The sequence below is a fragment of the Moschus berezovskii genome, chromosome 1 (genome assembly GCF_049115385.1).
Source record: "Moschus berezovskii isolate FMDL1 chromosome 1, NW_MosBer_1.0, whole genome shotgun sequence".
NCBI lineage: Eukaryota > Metazoa > Chordata > Mammalia > Artiodactyla > Moschidae > Moschus > Moschus berezovskii.
The window spans coordinates 138,819,697-138,834,325 of NC_142460.1; the positions used below are offsets into that span (position 1 = coordinate 138,819,697).

General features: G+C 34.8%; 1 protein-coding gene across 3 annotated transcripts in view; it reads right to left on the bottom strand.

The window, feature by feature from the left end:
• MBNL1 (muscleblind like splicing regulator 1) overlaps positions 1-5,650 on the bottom strand; it is a 222,165-nt gene extending 216,515 nt beyond the window's left edge. The window contains exon 1 of one of the 3 annotated variants that reach the window (XM_088839780.1): positions 5,537-5,650. The gene's annotated coding sequence lies outside the window, so the exon portion shown is untranslated. The remainder of the gene's footprint in view (positions 1-5,536) is intronic. The other 2 variants (XM_088839691.1, XM_088839750.1) reach the window with 2 other exon arrangements.
• Positions 5,651-14,629: the final 8,979 nt, after the last annotated feature.

The window sequence follows — 14,629 nt, forward strand, 5'->3', positions numbered from 1 at the left end:
GTGGGGTATGAGTGTGGGGGAGAGAAGTGCACACAGACTCTAATGTCTATTTCAGTAGTTTTGCTTATTGTAGTAGTGGTTTGGGTAAAGCAACTTAAAGATTATTTTAGATGTATCATAGAATTGAGCAAATGAGCAAGCATATTGATATTGTTAGGATCCAGGGCTCACACTGCAGAAGAAGGAGCACAAAAAAACGAAATTGTGGAGGGCAAGAAAGAACCCTCTAGGAATATTTTCGAATTAGAGCTATCAGTTGAACTCATGATGTCTAAAACAGAGGTGTGTCTATACAAATATTTTTATTCATGAATGCCTATGATTTGTGAATGCATATTTGTGTATTTATGTCTCTACGTATGTATATGCAATAATATATTTCTCCAGAAAGAGTCAAGAAGCAAAGATATTGCAGTGGCAGTGAGTATACTAAACACCCAAACCTTAGCTTCTAACACTATTCCCCACTAAAGGAAATGAGGAATGAATGATTTCAGGGGTGATATAGAATGGGTACTAGATCAACCTAGAACATCTTATTCAAAAGAGTAAGAGAATACTTACTCGAATGATGAGGGCATGTTGCAAAGTATCAGAAGTCAGAAAGAGAGGGCTCCATTAGCTAAATGTGGACCATTTGAGCACCAAAATTATTAAGGCAGCAATGAATTATAGCCATTGAAAATACAGAAATCCATGAGTTCACACCAGTGATAGGTAAACATAAATTAATAATCAAATAAGTGGGAGAAAAGAGAGTTCTTTTGCTTACAGTAGAATGTGCAAGACTGATGCAAATGTTCAGGAAGTGCTGGAGTTGAAAAATCACTATTTGGAAACCATTTTAGTACAGATTGCATCAGATAGCACTGGTTAATGCTAAACCCGCATGCGGAGCTGTCCTTAAAAAATGGAGAAATTAGGCAACATCTTGATTAGATAGCCAAAATTAACACTGTCCTTGTGGCATAGATGAACATCACATGCCTCTAGATGTTGACTGCACCTGTATGTGCCATATTCTAGCAGAAAATGCATAACCACAAGGTAATCATGAAAAAAATGTCAAATATATAAAATGAGGAACTCTGTTAAAAAGAAGAAATAAGTATGCGGATAAACTGTATTCTTTACAATTTGCAATTCCATACAAAGAAATGTTATTGAAATGCTCCAAATTAAGGAAGGCTAAAGAGATACTACAACTAAATGTGATATGTGACATTAGACCGAATTCTTTACTAGAAGGAGAAATATCATAAAAGGTATTATTAGATAAACAGTAAAATTGGAATATGGACAAATGTGAGATTAAAATATTGTATCCATGTAAATTTGTGAAGTAGATAATTATATGTAACTGTGAAAGAAGAAACTAGTTTTAGTCATTACACAGTGAATTAAAGGGGCATGTTGTTTGTAACTTGCCCTCAAGTGGTTCAGAAAGAAAAATATAGACCTAGAAAGATGGAAAGAATGAGAACAAATTATAAGCAAATGGGGTAAAATATTAAGATTAAGCAAACCTGGGTAAGGGAATAAGAGAGTTCAGTATATTGCTTTTATTTTTATAACATTTTTTGAGCTTGAAATTATTTCTGAGTAAATACATTTTAAGTAAATGAAGTATAACAAGTGTATCTAGTGAGCATTTTGAAAAGTCCATTGCCATCAGATATGTGATTTTTTCTTACTGAGAAAGCCGCCTAATTGCACTGAGAATGTTTTTACCTCTTCTCTAATTCAAATTTGTTCACCAGCACAGGAAAAGAATAAATGCATCTGCTTAAATTTTTTCATATGAAAAGTGAAACTAAATTTAACTAAGGTATACTTAAAGAAAAATTCTATTTTTTTATTCAGAATCAGAGCAAACTGGTGGTATTTTTGAAGATCACATTACTACTTATATCGAAAAGAAGAATTCTGAGAATGTGGTAACAACTACACACATAAAAAACTAAATGTTTACAATGAAATATCTGTAAAGTAGAATATTTTTCTTTAAATTTGGATTTTAAAATACTAATTTAGCATTTTCCTCAATAATACTGAAACATTAAAACTTACTTCTTGTATATGCATAGAATAATGAAAAAATAAAACTGGAAGCAATTTGGAAAACATCAAATATAACTGCCTGATTTTAGTTCATGTAAAATAATAAAAATTATCAATGATGTCAGGTAAGTGTTGGAAATACAACAATAATGCTCAAACAACAAATAATTTGCATTTTAAATATTTAAAAAATTAGCAGTGTTTTAAAAAAATTTATTGAATAGTTGACTTACAATAAATTAGTGGTGTTTTTATTTTCTATACTGCAGTGCAGATGTGCACAGTCAACTACATTTAATAGATCGTTTTAAGTGGGAGTATTCAAAATATAAAAGGACTTGCCTTTATTCTTTATATTTGTAGATATATACTTTTTTGTATGGAAATGAGATACACATTCTATCTCACAGACAGCATATACTGACTACCACAGTGCATATTTTTGGGAAATCAAGAATTTTCCAACTTATTTAGCACATAGTTTTATTAACAAAATAAATATTAATACACTACATGGGATGCTTATCTGGAAATCATATATGTTAAAAATAAATAGAAGATAGACAGATGTAGGTGGATGCAAATTTGCTTTTAAAAGGCTGAAAGACTCAATACCTAGCTTTAGATAATTGTTGTTTCTGAGTTTGAAACATGCCATCTTTCTTAGTTTGCACTTAAACCATACTCTCTTTCAGGCAACAAACTTTCTTGTGTCTCTTTTTCTTTTTTTGCAAATGGGGAAATGGCCCAAAGAAGGGAAAGCAAAACAAACAACAAAGAAATATTTCTGTGTTTCAAAAGTCCTTTTGGAAATCCAGTTATCTATATCAGAAACAAATAATGTTGTTTCAAAGTAAAATTATTATGTGAAAAATGATATATTCATCAGGGTGGGATAGAGTCTTCTGTTAGCAAGTCATTCTCTTCTACAGGTGGGCAGTTTTGGGAAGTTCATACTGTGAAATATATAGCCAGGGAGTTATGAGATTAGCTGGATCAACCTTGGGTCTCAATCGACTGACAGGTCCTCAGCAATATCACCCACAGGTCACATAGTCAACTGTGTCTTATTAAGACAGATATAAAATTTCACAATGCCATACAGCAGTCATTCAGTTTTAACTTTTATTAGACTCAGTGAAAATTGATGCTTTATATAGTATGTCACAAGAATATAATTCTAATGAAACATAGTAAAATATATGTCTATAGTTCAAAAGTCAAAATTGATGTTTCCCAGCAATAAATTATTTACAGTATGATATCTACTTTCACTTAAAAATTTTGGATGTGGCTGTTCATTGGTCAGTTGCCAAGTCATGTCCAATTCTTTGCGACTTTGAATGTGGGGGCAAAGTCTGAATGTTTTATGTAACAACAGTGTGTGAAATAAAAAGTCTATGTAATGGAAATTCCTTGGTGGTCCAGTGGCTAGGACTCCATGCTCCCAATGCAGGGGACCCTGGGTTCAATTCCTGGTCAGAGAATTAGGTCCCACATGCCGCAACTAAAAAAAAAAAATATCCCACGTGCTAAAACTAAGACCCAGCACAATCTAAATAAATAAATACATAAATATTTTTTTAAAGTTAATGACAAAAAAAGCCTATGCAATGTATCTGGCTGTTTTCCTAACAATGCCAAGAATATCCCCTTCAACTATCTGCATGACTTTTGCAAACGCAGCCAGATAGGCACTAATTTTTTTTTCTGTAGCTATAATTTTCTCAAAGGCAAAAAATATTCTAAGCTTATTTTCCATAATCTAGGACTAGGCTGTTCATTTAGAGACTTTAATAATTCTCAACAACAACAACATCAACACATCTGTCTTGCTAGCAAGATAGCATTTTCTGTATTTATTTAGCCTTCATTTGCATTCTGAATTACAGCAGTGATCAATTTAGATTCTAATTTCCTTGGATTATGTTTTCTCTTTGTTGTCATCAGTTATTCAGTGTAACACCGCACTATGTATAGCATACACACAGCACATAATAGTTCATGATGTCAAAATATCTCATACTTAAAATTCTGGACATTTAAAAATATTTCCATCACTTTTTTTGAATAGAGAAGGCCATTAAAAATGATATTGTTGCAAATAACATAATGAAGTTCTGTGGAAGTAGTTGTATTTAACTGATGTGTGATACATAAAGATGAAGGTGCATAATTTTAATGGTTTTCTCACAACTATCAGCTTAATTTTAAAATGTTAGTTAAGAATGTCAAACTTTAGTCAACAGTTTACTTCCTGAATTTATAACACTATCAATCTGGTTTTGTTTCTTTTTTTCTTCTTCTTACAATCAAAAGACAGCGACTCTTGTTACAGCACTAGACATGAAAATAGTTTTTTTAAAAAAGCTTTTTTTCAGGTAATGTAGTAGAACCAGTATGACAGTACTGTTTACCAAAACAGTAAAAATTAAATCCATTAATTGATTGAACAATGTAGACTTTCTCTTTTGGAAGCCATGCTATCATTCTAGCTGAAAAAGCAAACCAAGTCAAGTAAGCGTTTGCATTATTATTTGAATATAAATATATATATATGTGTGTGTATAGTGCATTTTTCTTTTTAAAGATGTATTGAGATAAATTGTAATGATTTTGGTCAAAGTACGTAGAAACCAACTGCTTTTAAAAGGAAGATTTAAAAATTGTTGTATAAAGAATTTAATTGTATTAAAAACAATTAATTCATGTTAATATGTGTAAACATTACTCTAATTGGGACAAACAACTGGAAAAAAATTATATTGTATTTAGACTACTTTAGAATTTCCTATGAGATCAGTTTCAGCTTAGTTTGATCTCCAGTTACAAATCCAAATGGTCTTTGTTTTAGTTCTTGCTCTGTTGTTAAGCATTAAATTGTAAACTGATCTTAAGACAAACATGCATTAGTTTTTTTAGATCATATCATATATACTACAAATTGCTTTTTTAAAGTATTTAAATATCACTGTAATGTGATGACATGAAAGATAACACTGAATGTCCTTTTAAAATAATACATTTTCACAATGAATAAACAAATGCAAGAATATCTTTTCCCCAGAAAATGTTCAACTAATAATATGCAAAATTAACAAACCAATATATTTAGGAGAATTTACAAATGCTAAGAATTTAGTGGAGCTGGGAAAGAAAAAGTTCTCAAAATTTATCATTAATATAAAAATTCTTTTAGTGTAAGTTGTGTACAAACTTACGAAGAAAGAGTATGTTTTTTGCAGTTAAAATAATTTAATGGTCAATGAGAACTTTTAAAATTTCCAGCTTTTTAAAGATTATATGAAGTGAGACATTATAAATTTACTAAGCATTTTCGTTTGAAATATTGACTACTTACTTGAGAGAGATATCCGGTTTAACTTACTTTGTAATCTGGCCAGTATTTAAATTGTTGTTGTGTAAGTAACAACCCAAATAAAATGAAAAATAATAAGTAATACTTTCTTCTTACCTCTATGTCTTATTTACAGTTGCTTGTTGGGCTGCTTAGAGAATTGAATTAAACTAACAGCACATCAAATAACTCTGTTCTCTGCTCTGCTTTCCTCTCTTGACACTTTTTTTTTCCCCTCTGCAAAGTGATAGTCTACTGAAAGAGGAAGTTGTGAAACACCACAGTCATTATGCTTTATAAATTCTACAGAGAACAGAAAATTATTCACAAAGCTTACACTTGAAATCATGGTAACAACCTATAATTTGTGTATACACATACAAAATTAATGTATATAGTTATATGTGTAAGGAAATTTTAGAAAAGCTACAGAAATCTATACTTAAGTGATGTTCATTTACATGAGGAAACAGTTCCTCTGTGGTTAAATGATAATCATAGAAAAACAGAAAATATTGCTCTATGTGGAAGAAATTGTCAGGCTGATATATGAGGAATAAACTTGCTTTTTCATAAGGCTAATTAATGTAAAGTCTCTGGAGTATGACCTAAATGCTAACCTGACTACAGACATTTTGTAAAAAGAAAAAACTTCAGTAAACGGGCATTTTCCTGGAATCTGAATAGTGGTTTTTTACCTAAAAGTTTTAAACTTCCTTTCCCATGAATAGTTGCCTGTTTCATATAGATAAAGCATTGCAAAACTGAAACTGTTCCTTATTCACGAGCTATGATCTCTCTCAACTTCAGCCACAAGAATAAAAAACAGGTGCAGATTCTGCAATGCTGAGCATTTAACTGGTTAATTTTCTAAGAAGATAGGGCATTAATTAAAAATATCTATGGGACAGTAGGGACAATATTTGAAGAAGGACATAAAAACATTTGGGCAACACACATACTATTGCTAACTTCAAATAAAAGGAAATACTCATATATACTGCTCCCAGGTTACTGGGTCACAGAAGCAAATGGGTAGCAGCAATTTTTATATGGCAGTCCTTCCCACCCTCCTTGCTGGTTGGGGAAGACGTAGGGGGTGGATTGCAAGAATAAGTAATTATGCAAACCTCCACACATTGCAAGAACTGCCTTCTGAACTTTAGAAACTACCATATTCTCAGGGTATCACGTGCTGCTTTACTTAACCTTATTTTCAAAGAGGCAATAAAAAGTAATTAGGGGATGATTAAAAATGGAAACATTTTCCATTTCACCTAAAGTCATACTTAATGTGAATTTTCAGTAAGTGAAAATAAATGAATAAACAACACTAAGAAAGCTCCCTCCCCCGCACCCCCCCCAGTGAAATCAAACCAAATAAAAACTCCACCATAGAGTCACCAATATGAAATTTGATTAAAAAAGTGAGATACTTATAGAAAAACTTTAAAGAAAAAGTTATTATTGATATGATTCAGTTCAGTTCAGTCGCTCAGTCGTGTCCGACTCTTTGCGACCTCATGAATCACAGCAAGCCAGGCCTCCTTGTCCATTACCAACTCCCGGAGTTCACTCAAACTCATGTCCATCGAGTCGGTGATGCCATCCAGCTATCTCATTCTCTGTCATCCCCTTCTCCTCCTGCCCCCAATCCTTCCCAGCATCAGAGTCTTTTCCAGTGAGTCAACCCTTCGCATGAAGTGGCCAAAGTATTGGAGTTTCAGCTTTAGCATCAGCCCTTCCAATGAACACCCATGACTGATCTCCTTTAGGATGGACTGGTTGGATCTCCTTGCAGTCCAAGGGACTCTCAAGAGTCTTCTCCAACACCACAGTTCAAAAGCATCAATTCTTCAGCGCTCAGCTTTCTTCACAGTCCAACTCTCACATCCACACATGACCATTAGAAAAACCATAGACTTGATTAGATGGAACCTTTGCTGGCAAAGTAATGTCCCTGCTTTTTAATATGCTATCTAGGTTAGTCATAACTTTCCTTCCAAAGAGTAAGCTTCTTTTAATTTCATGGCTGCAATCAGCATCTGCAGTGATTTTGGAGCCCAAAAAAATAAAGTCTGACGCTGTTTCCACTGTTTCCCCATCTATTTGCCATGAAGTGATAGGACTAGATGCCATGATCTTAGTTTTCTGAATGTTGAGCTTTAAGTCAACTTTTTCACTCTCCTCTTTCACTTTCATCAAGAGGCTTTTCAGTTCCTCTTCAATTTCTGCCATAAGGGTGGTGTCATCTGCATATCTGAGGTTATTGATATTTCTCCCGGCAATCTTGATGTTATTAATATTGCTTAGATTCTATGTGTTTTGAGAGACTAAATATTACTGTATGTGAGTGTTATTATAAAACATTAAGCCCATCTGTTGCTCAAAGACCCAGGTTCACTCCTGGAAGCACAGTGCTCAATATCTCTGGATGATTTTAATATGCTAGCTCAATATGTGTGTCCCTTTTATCTGGGTGGTAGATGTATAACACTATTTCTCTAAAAATCCTTTCCAGTCTGGTGAATATGTTCAAGGTTCCTCCATCTCAAAAAATCTCCTCCGACTTTACTACCCTATTACTTTTCTTTTTGAAAAAGTCGTCACCACTGACTTTTTTCAATTATTTGAAATTAAAAAAAATATTTAATTTTGGCTGCACTGGGTCTTTATTGTTTTGTGCAGGCTTTCTCTAGTTATAGAGAGTTGGGGCTACTGTCTAGTTGCAGTGTATGGGCTTCTCATTGCAGTGACTTCTCTTGTTGCAGAGCATGGGCTTTCGGGCTCACAGGCTTCAGTAGTTGCAGCACGTGGGCTAAGTCGTTGTGGTTCACGAGCTTAGTTGCTCTGCAACATGTGCAGTCTTCCTGGACCAGGGATAGAACCCATGTCCTCTGCACTGGCAGGCAGATTCTTATCCACTGTCACCAGGGAAGTCCTATTTTTGTCATTTTTTAAAAGCATATATCTCAGAGGTATTGTTTGCACATTGTTGTACAACCATCAGGCTTCCCAGTTGGCTCTAGTGGTAAAGAATCCTCTTGTCAATGCAGGAGACAGACATGGGTTCGATCGCTGTGTCAGGTAGAATCCCCTGAAGAAGGAAATGGCAACACACTCTAGTATTCTTGCCTGGGAAATCCCATGGACAGAGAAGCTTGGCAGGCTACAGTCCATGGGATCATGAGTTGGACATGACTTATCGACTAAACCACTACCATCATTATTCCATTATTTTTCTATATTTTGTTTATCCAGTCATTCTCTAATGAATATTTCAGTTACTTTCACCTTTTGGCTGTTGTGAATAATGCTGCCATGAACATGAGCGTACAAATATCTGTCTCTACTTTCAATTCTTTTGTGTATATGTATGTGTGTGCATGCTGAATAGTGTCCAACTCTTTGTGACCCCATGTACAGTAGCCCACCAAGGTCCTCTGTCCATGGGATTTTCCAGGCAGGAATACTTGAGACTGTTTTCATTTCCTACTCCAGGGGAACTTCCCAGCCCATAGATTGAACTTGCATCTCTGATGTCAGGTGGATTCTTATATACCTAGAAGTAAAGTTGTTGGATTATGTGCTTTTCTTTTTTTATAATTTTTGAGGAACTGCCATACTGTTAAATCTTCCTATCTTCCTTATTCGTCATGCCTCTGCATTCTGGTTTCTCTGCTGTGTATCTAGACTCTTGACAAAGTCATAGAATGATCTTGATACCAAATCCAAATGACAGCTCAAAGCGCTGGTATTTGACCTCTTTGCAACATGCACCACTGTTGACCACTTCCTCCTCCTAGAAGTGTTCTTTGTGCTTGAATTCTTTACTTCACCCTTTCTCGATTACATAGTGATTGCTTCTTTGATTTTCTTATAGGGTTCCTTTAACTGTGTTCATCCACTAAAGGTTGGAATTTCTCAGGATTCTGGTCTGGGCCTGCCCAGATTTTTACCCACAGTCTCCTTAATATACATCCATGGTTTCAGTAGGCAAATATGTATTGCTCCTAAACCTGTCTCCAACCTAGGTATCTCCCTAAAGAAGTTTTGACCAGTGCAAAATTCAAGATCAATTTTACTTGTGATCTAGAGGAAAAGATTTTGCCTGGAGGCAGTAAGATCAGCCTGAGTTAATTTTCACCTCTATTTAACTTTGGGCATACCAGACATTATTTCTGAGCTGTCTTTCCTCACCCATAAAGTGGGACCTTAAATGACCTCAGACAGTTATTGAAAGATGATTTTCTTAACATCAAAAATTTATGAAATAAAGATTACTTAAGGACTTAACTATGTCTAAGAATCGAGTTAGAGGGAAATAGAGTAGTCTTTTGATTTACCTGTATTTTTTATACTATAGACATAGTTGTTTTTTTTTTAAACTATGTCTATAGTATAAAAAATACAGGTAAATCAAAAGACTATTCTATTTCCCTCTAACTTGATTCTTCCCTCCAGAGGTAATCAATGCTATCAGTTTGATACATATCTTTGCAGATCTACTTCCTGTGTCATTACATATGTATATATTACATATATTATATCACATATGGAATTAAATAATTTTGTGGGTTTTTAAATGTACATGACATCATACTTATGTTTTTCACTGTGACGTTTTTTAACTTAAAAATATAACTTGGGGCTTCCCTAGTGGCTCAGTGGTAAAGAATCCACCTGCCAATGCAGGAGACACGAGTTCGATCCCTGATCCAAGAAAATGCCATATGCTGCCGAGCAACTAAGCCCATGCACCAAAACTACTGAACCTGTGATCCAGAGCCCTTGAGCTATAACTACTGAGTCCATGTGCTACAACTACTGAAGTCCACACGACCTAGAGCCCTTGCTCGCCAACAAGAGAAGTCACTGCAATGAGGAGCCCACACACTGCAACTAGAGAGTAGCCCCTGCTCTCCACAACTAGATAAAAGCCATGAAGACACAGCACAGCCAAAAGTACATAAACGAATAAACAAAATTATAAAAAATACAACTTGAAAATAGAGCTTCTCTAGAGGCTCGGTTGGTAAAGAATCTGTCTGCAATGCAGGAGACTTAGGTTTGATCCCTGGGTTGGGAAGTTCCCCTGGAGAAAGGAGTGGCAACCCACTCCAGTACTCTTGCCTGGAGAATTCCATGGACAGAGGAGCTGGACAGGTTGTAGTCCATGAGACTGCAAAAAGTTGGACATGACTGTGCAATTAACTGTTATTATTGTTATAGCTTGAAAATATCTCTAAGTTATTCTTTTGAACAATTCATATATATCTAATCCCCCTGTTGATAGAATTTGTGTAAATTCTTCACAGTTAAAAATAGCATAGCCAGTCAACAGCATTATAAATGCCTCTTTCAAAGTTTGCGCAAGTCTTTCTTTAAGGTGGGTATGGGAAAGTAGAATTTTTGGAATGTATATACATTTGAAATATTAATTGTCACTGCCAAATTGCCCAGTCAAGAAAAGCTTTATTCATTTGAGCTTCCAACATGTCCTGGTTTTTGGCCCTTTTTCCAGTATTTGATATACTTAAACTTTTAAAGATTTGCCCATCTGATGGACAAGAAAATGGTGTCTTAATATTTTTTATTTGTACTATCTGATTACTATGGAGATTGAACTTATTGCAATGTTTGTGTCTCACTTTTTAGTTCCTGTTTTGTAAATTGTGTGTTCTTTCATTCTAGACATTTTATTGGATAACTGTCAACTTCTTATTGATTTGTAGAGTTGAATTTATCTTGTTTCAATGTATTGTCATCATTCTTCCTTTTTAATGCTCCAGTAATTGGCTACTGTAGCTTTTTGAGATGACTCTAATATTCGTTGATATTATGCTTGCTTTTTGGAACAGTTAGATGACCCAGGTTTATTTTGTACATTTCCTACCACAGGTCTGAGCTTAGTCATTTCTCTAAAGGACCCTGGTTGCTTTTATTAGGACAGGGTTTTTTTCAGACCACAATTGAGACCTTAATGGTATTCATTGCTACTGGAGTTCATTGCTACTGGAGTTCATTGCTACTGGTGGTGCAAGAGTTCATTGCAACTCTTATCGCAAGCATTAGAGTTGGTCAATAAAATATTTGGTCTTTCTACATGCCAAGTGGCAAAGACTTGCAAGATATATTTAAATATGTGTTAGAAGTTTATGAGTCAATATTACATTATATTTTGCATTAAAAATAAGATAGGAATAATGTATCCGGTATAAGAAAATATATTTTAAAAGTAAGAATTGGACATCATTTTCTTATGAAAGGATATTTTGATAAAGGTAGTAATGTAGTAACTGTCATAGCTTGTACTTAGAATATTCAAAATATTCTTCCAAAGAAATATCAAAAATCATGTAGATTGGAGAAATATTGCACAGCTTTCATATTTTCCATTATTTTGATTCACATTTATCATAAGACTCTCAATCTCTCAGTTTCCTTCATTTTTTTCTTCCTAGTATGCAATTACCAGTTAAAAGTAAGAAAGCATCTATGCATATATCCCTGAAAACAGATTCCAATTAGAGCAAAATAAATGTATTCATGCTTTTAGCCACTACTTTTTTCTTAAGACATATGTTCATGGTCACTTTAAAAGTACAGAAGTAGCAATATTTCAGTTGCTTTCTGCAGATTTCAATGGTGAGAAAAGTACTTCTGATTCACTGATTTTTTTTTAACTAATAGAAATGGGCTTAATGTTTAAACATTCATATAATGTTTTCTGTTATGTGTTTGTGCAGCTAGAGAATCAAAGAGGAAAGCATTGTCTGATTATTCTCAAATACCTTTAGCTTTCAGTTCCTTATCTGAAAAAAGGAATGAGAACATCAACCTCAGTAGTGACTGAGAGGATTATTTGTATACTCAGGTAAAGGGTGAAGCTAAATAAGTTTCCTGATAAGTATGATGCTGATATTTCCAGATCTAATTTGAGAACACACAATTGGACAAAATTTTTTCTTCTAATTTTTGGATGTATATTTATTTATTGGAAAACATCCCAGAAAGTTTACAAATCACATCTAAGCCCACATTTATATTACATTTATTGCATTCATTAAAAAGGATGAATGAATGAAAAAAGCCAGAAATATCAGAGATTTTTAGAGAGTTGTTTATTCTTCTATTCAACATTAATTATCTGCTATATGTAAGGAGATGTACTAGGGGCTAGGAACATGAAAAGAATAATTGGAGTCTGCAGGTTTTTCTGTTTCTTTCTTTCCTGCCCTGCTCCTTTGCCAAGAAGCTGATCTCTACTCACAACATTACTAGGCTCCCTTGCCCTCTTCTTCTGGTTAAATTTAGCCAGTGGGTAGACCAGCATGAGACAGAGAAGAAAGAATTTGTAGGATTTATTTTATCCACTTCATCCCGACAGGGCACAGTTTAGGAATGGCAGAATTCCTCTCTCTACAGCTGCAGATCTTCTCTGGCTGTTGTTCTTCCTCAGATATACCTTTGACCTCAGACATACCTCATACCATTAACACGGTTTTTCTTGCCTTTCTTGGTCTAGAGATGGCAACAGCTTCTGACCATCACTAACCTGCAGTAGGGTGTGACAGAGGATGAGACGGTTGGATGGCATCACCGACTCAATGGACATGAGTCTGAGCAAACTCTGGGAGATGGTGAAGGACAGGGAAGCCTGGCATGCTGCAGTCCATGGGGTTGCAAAGAGTCGGACATGACTGAACGATTGAACAACAACAAACCGGTAGGTGCTTCATTGTAACTGGTTGGCTCCTAATTATTTCAACACCTTTCAATCATTCCCTCATTAAATCACCTGAAATTGATCCTTTAAAATACACCATCTCAGGCAGACCTTACCCTCAATATCTACATTAGTCCTGTTATTCAATCAAATTATACATGTTACCGATACTTTGAAAGTGACATATCACAAGGTGTATCAATTCAGAGGGAACACAGAAGTAAAAAACTATAGAAGATGCCCTAGGCTAGGGGAATCAAAGATCACAGTTCAGATTTTATGGATATTTCAGGGAAGGGTTGCAGTTGGAAAAGTCATGGAAGTCAGAGGAAGAGGACTGTATTATTGGAGTTGCATGTGACATGCTATATGGGAGATGTGAGGCAGGCCTGGGAAAGGGGACTGTGAAGAAGCCAGAGAGGAGACATCACGATGGTGTAAGGAATGGTGTTTTGAAATAGGACTCCTGATCCTGAAGAATAAAAAAAGTGCCTTTAACATGAACCATCAGGTCTCTCAGGTGTCTACTTTTTATTACCCACATTACTGATTTTTTTTTTTTCCTTCTGGAAACAAGTTTCCTGGCTTTTCTCTGAGGAATAGGCTCATCCTTTGTATCAGCCCAGATAAAGTGATCGGCACTGACTGTCCTCACACTCTAACACTGGTGTAATGTGACCAAGATCTGGCAAGCAAGTTTTAAGTCTTTTCCTTTGCTACAGTGATTGGTTCAAAGATGGGCATGGGATTCAAGCCAGTCAATGAGATTTGTTTCTGGACATTACAAACTCTGCTTTTGCTGAGACTGGCTGGTGAGAAGATTGAACTCTGATGACATCATCAGAGGCCCTGACTCCAACCATGCCTGCCCGTCGTTGTCTCTGTTCTCTTCATTTACTGAGCCAAAACATTCTTAGATTTCTGTCACTTGTAACTACAGTCTTTTACATCAGGAAGGAAACGCTGGAGGAGGGGGCATGTTTTCTTTTCTTGAAGTATAGGATATCATCAATAAAAGAAAACATTTTCACTGTTCTGAGACTAGGATTGTTCAACAGAAACATAATACAAGTCAAGTTTATCACTTAAAATTTTCTAGTTATTATTAAAGAGAAATGGGTGAAATGACTTTTAACAAGGTATGTTATTTAACACAATATGTAGAAATATTACCATTTCAATACATAATCAATATAGAAATTATATCTAATTTTTAAATAATTAAAATTAAACGACAGTTAAAATTTCAATTTTCAGTCACATTAGCACATTTCAAGTGTTCAGTAGCATTGGAGAGCACTACTGTAGACCCGATCCTAGAGTACAGGTGGAGTTAATAAAAGTCCAGTTGAAATTGAATCTTCAGTCAAAGTTTAAGGTCTCAGAACAGGGTCATAGTTCATATTATTGAACAGGAAATAACTTAAGCAAAACAATGCTTCAGTAAAAATAATCTGGCACCTACAGCATTCTTAAGGCTT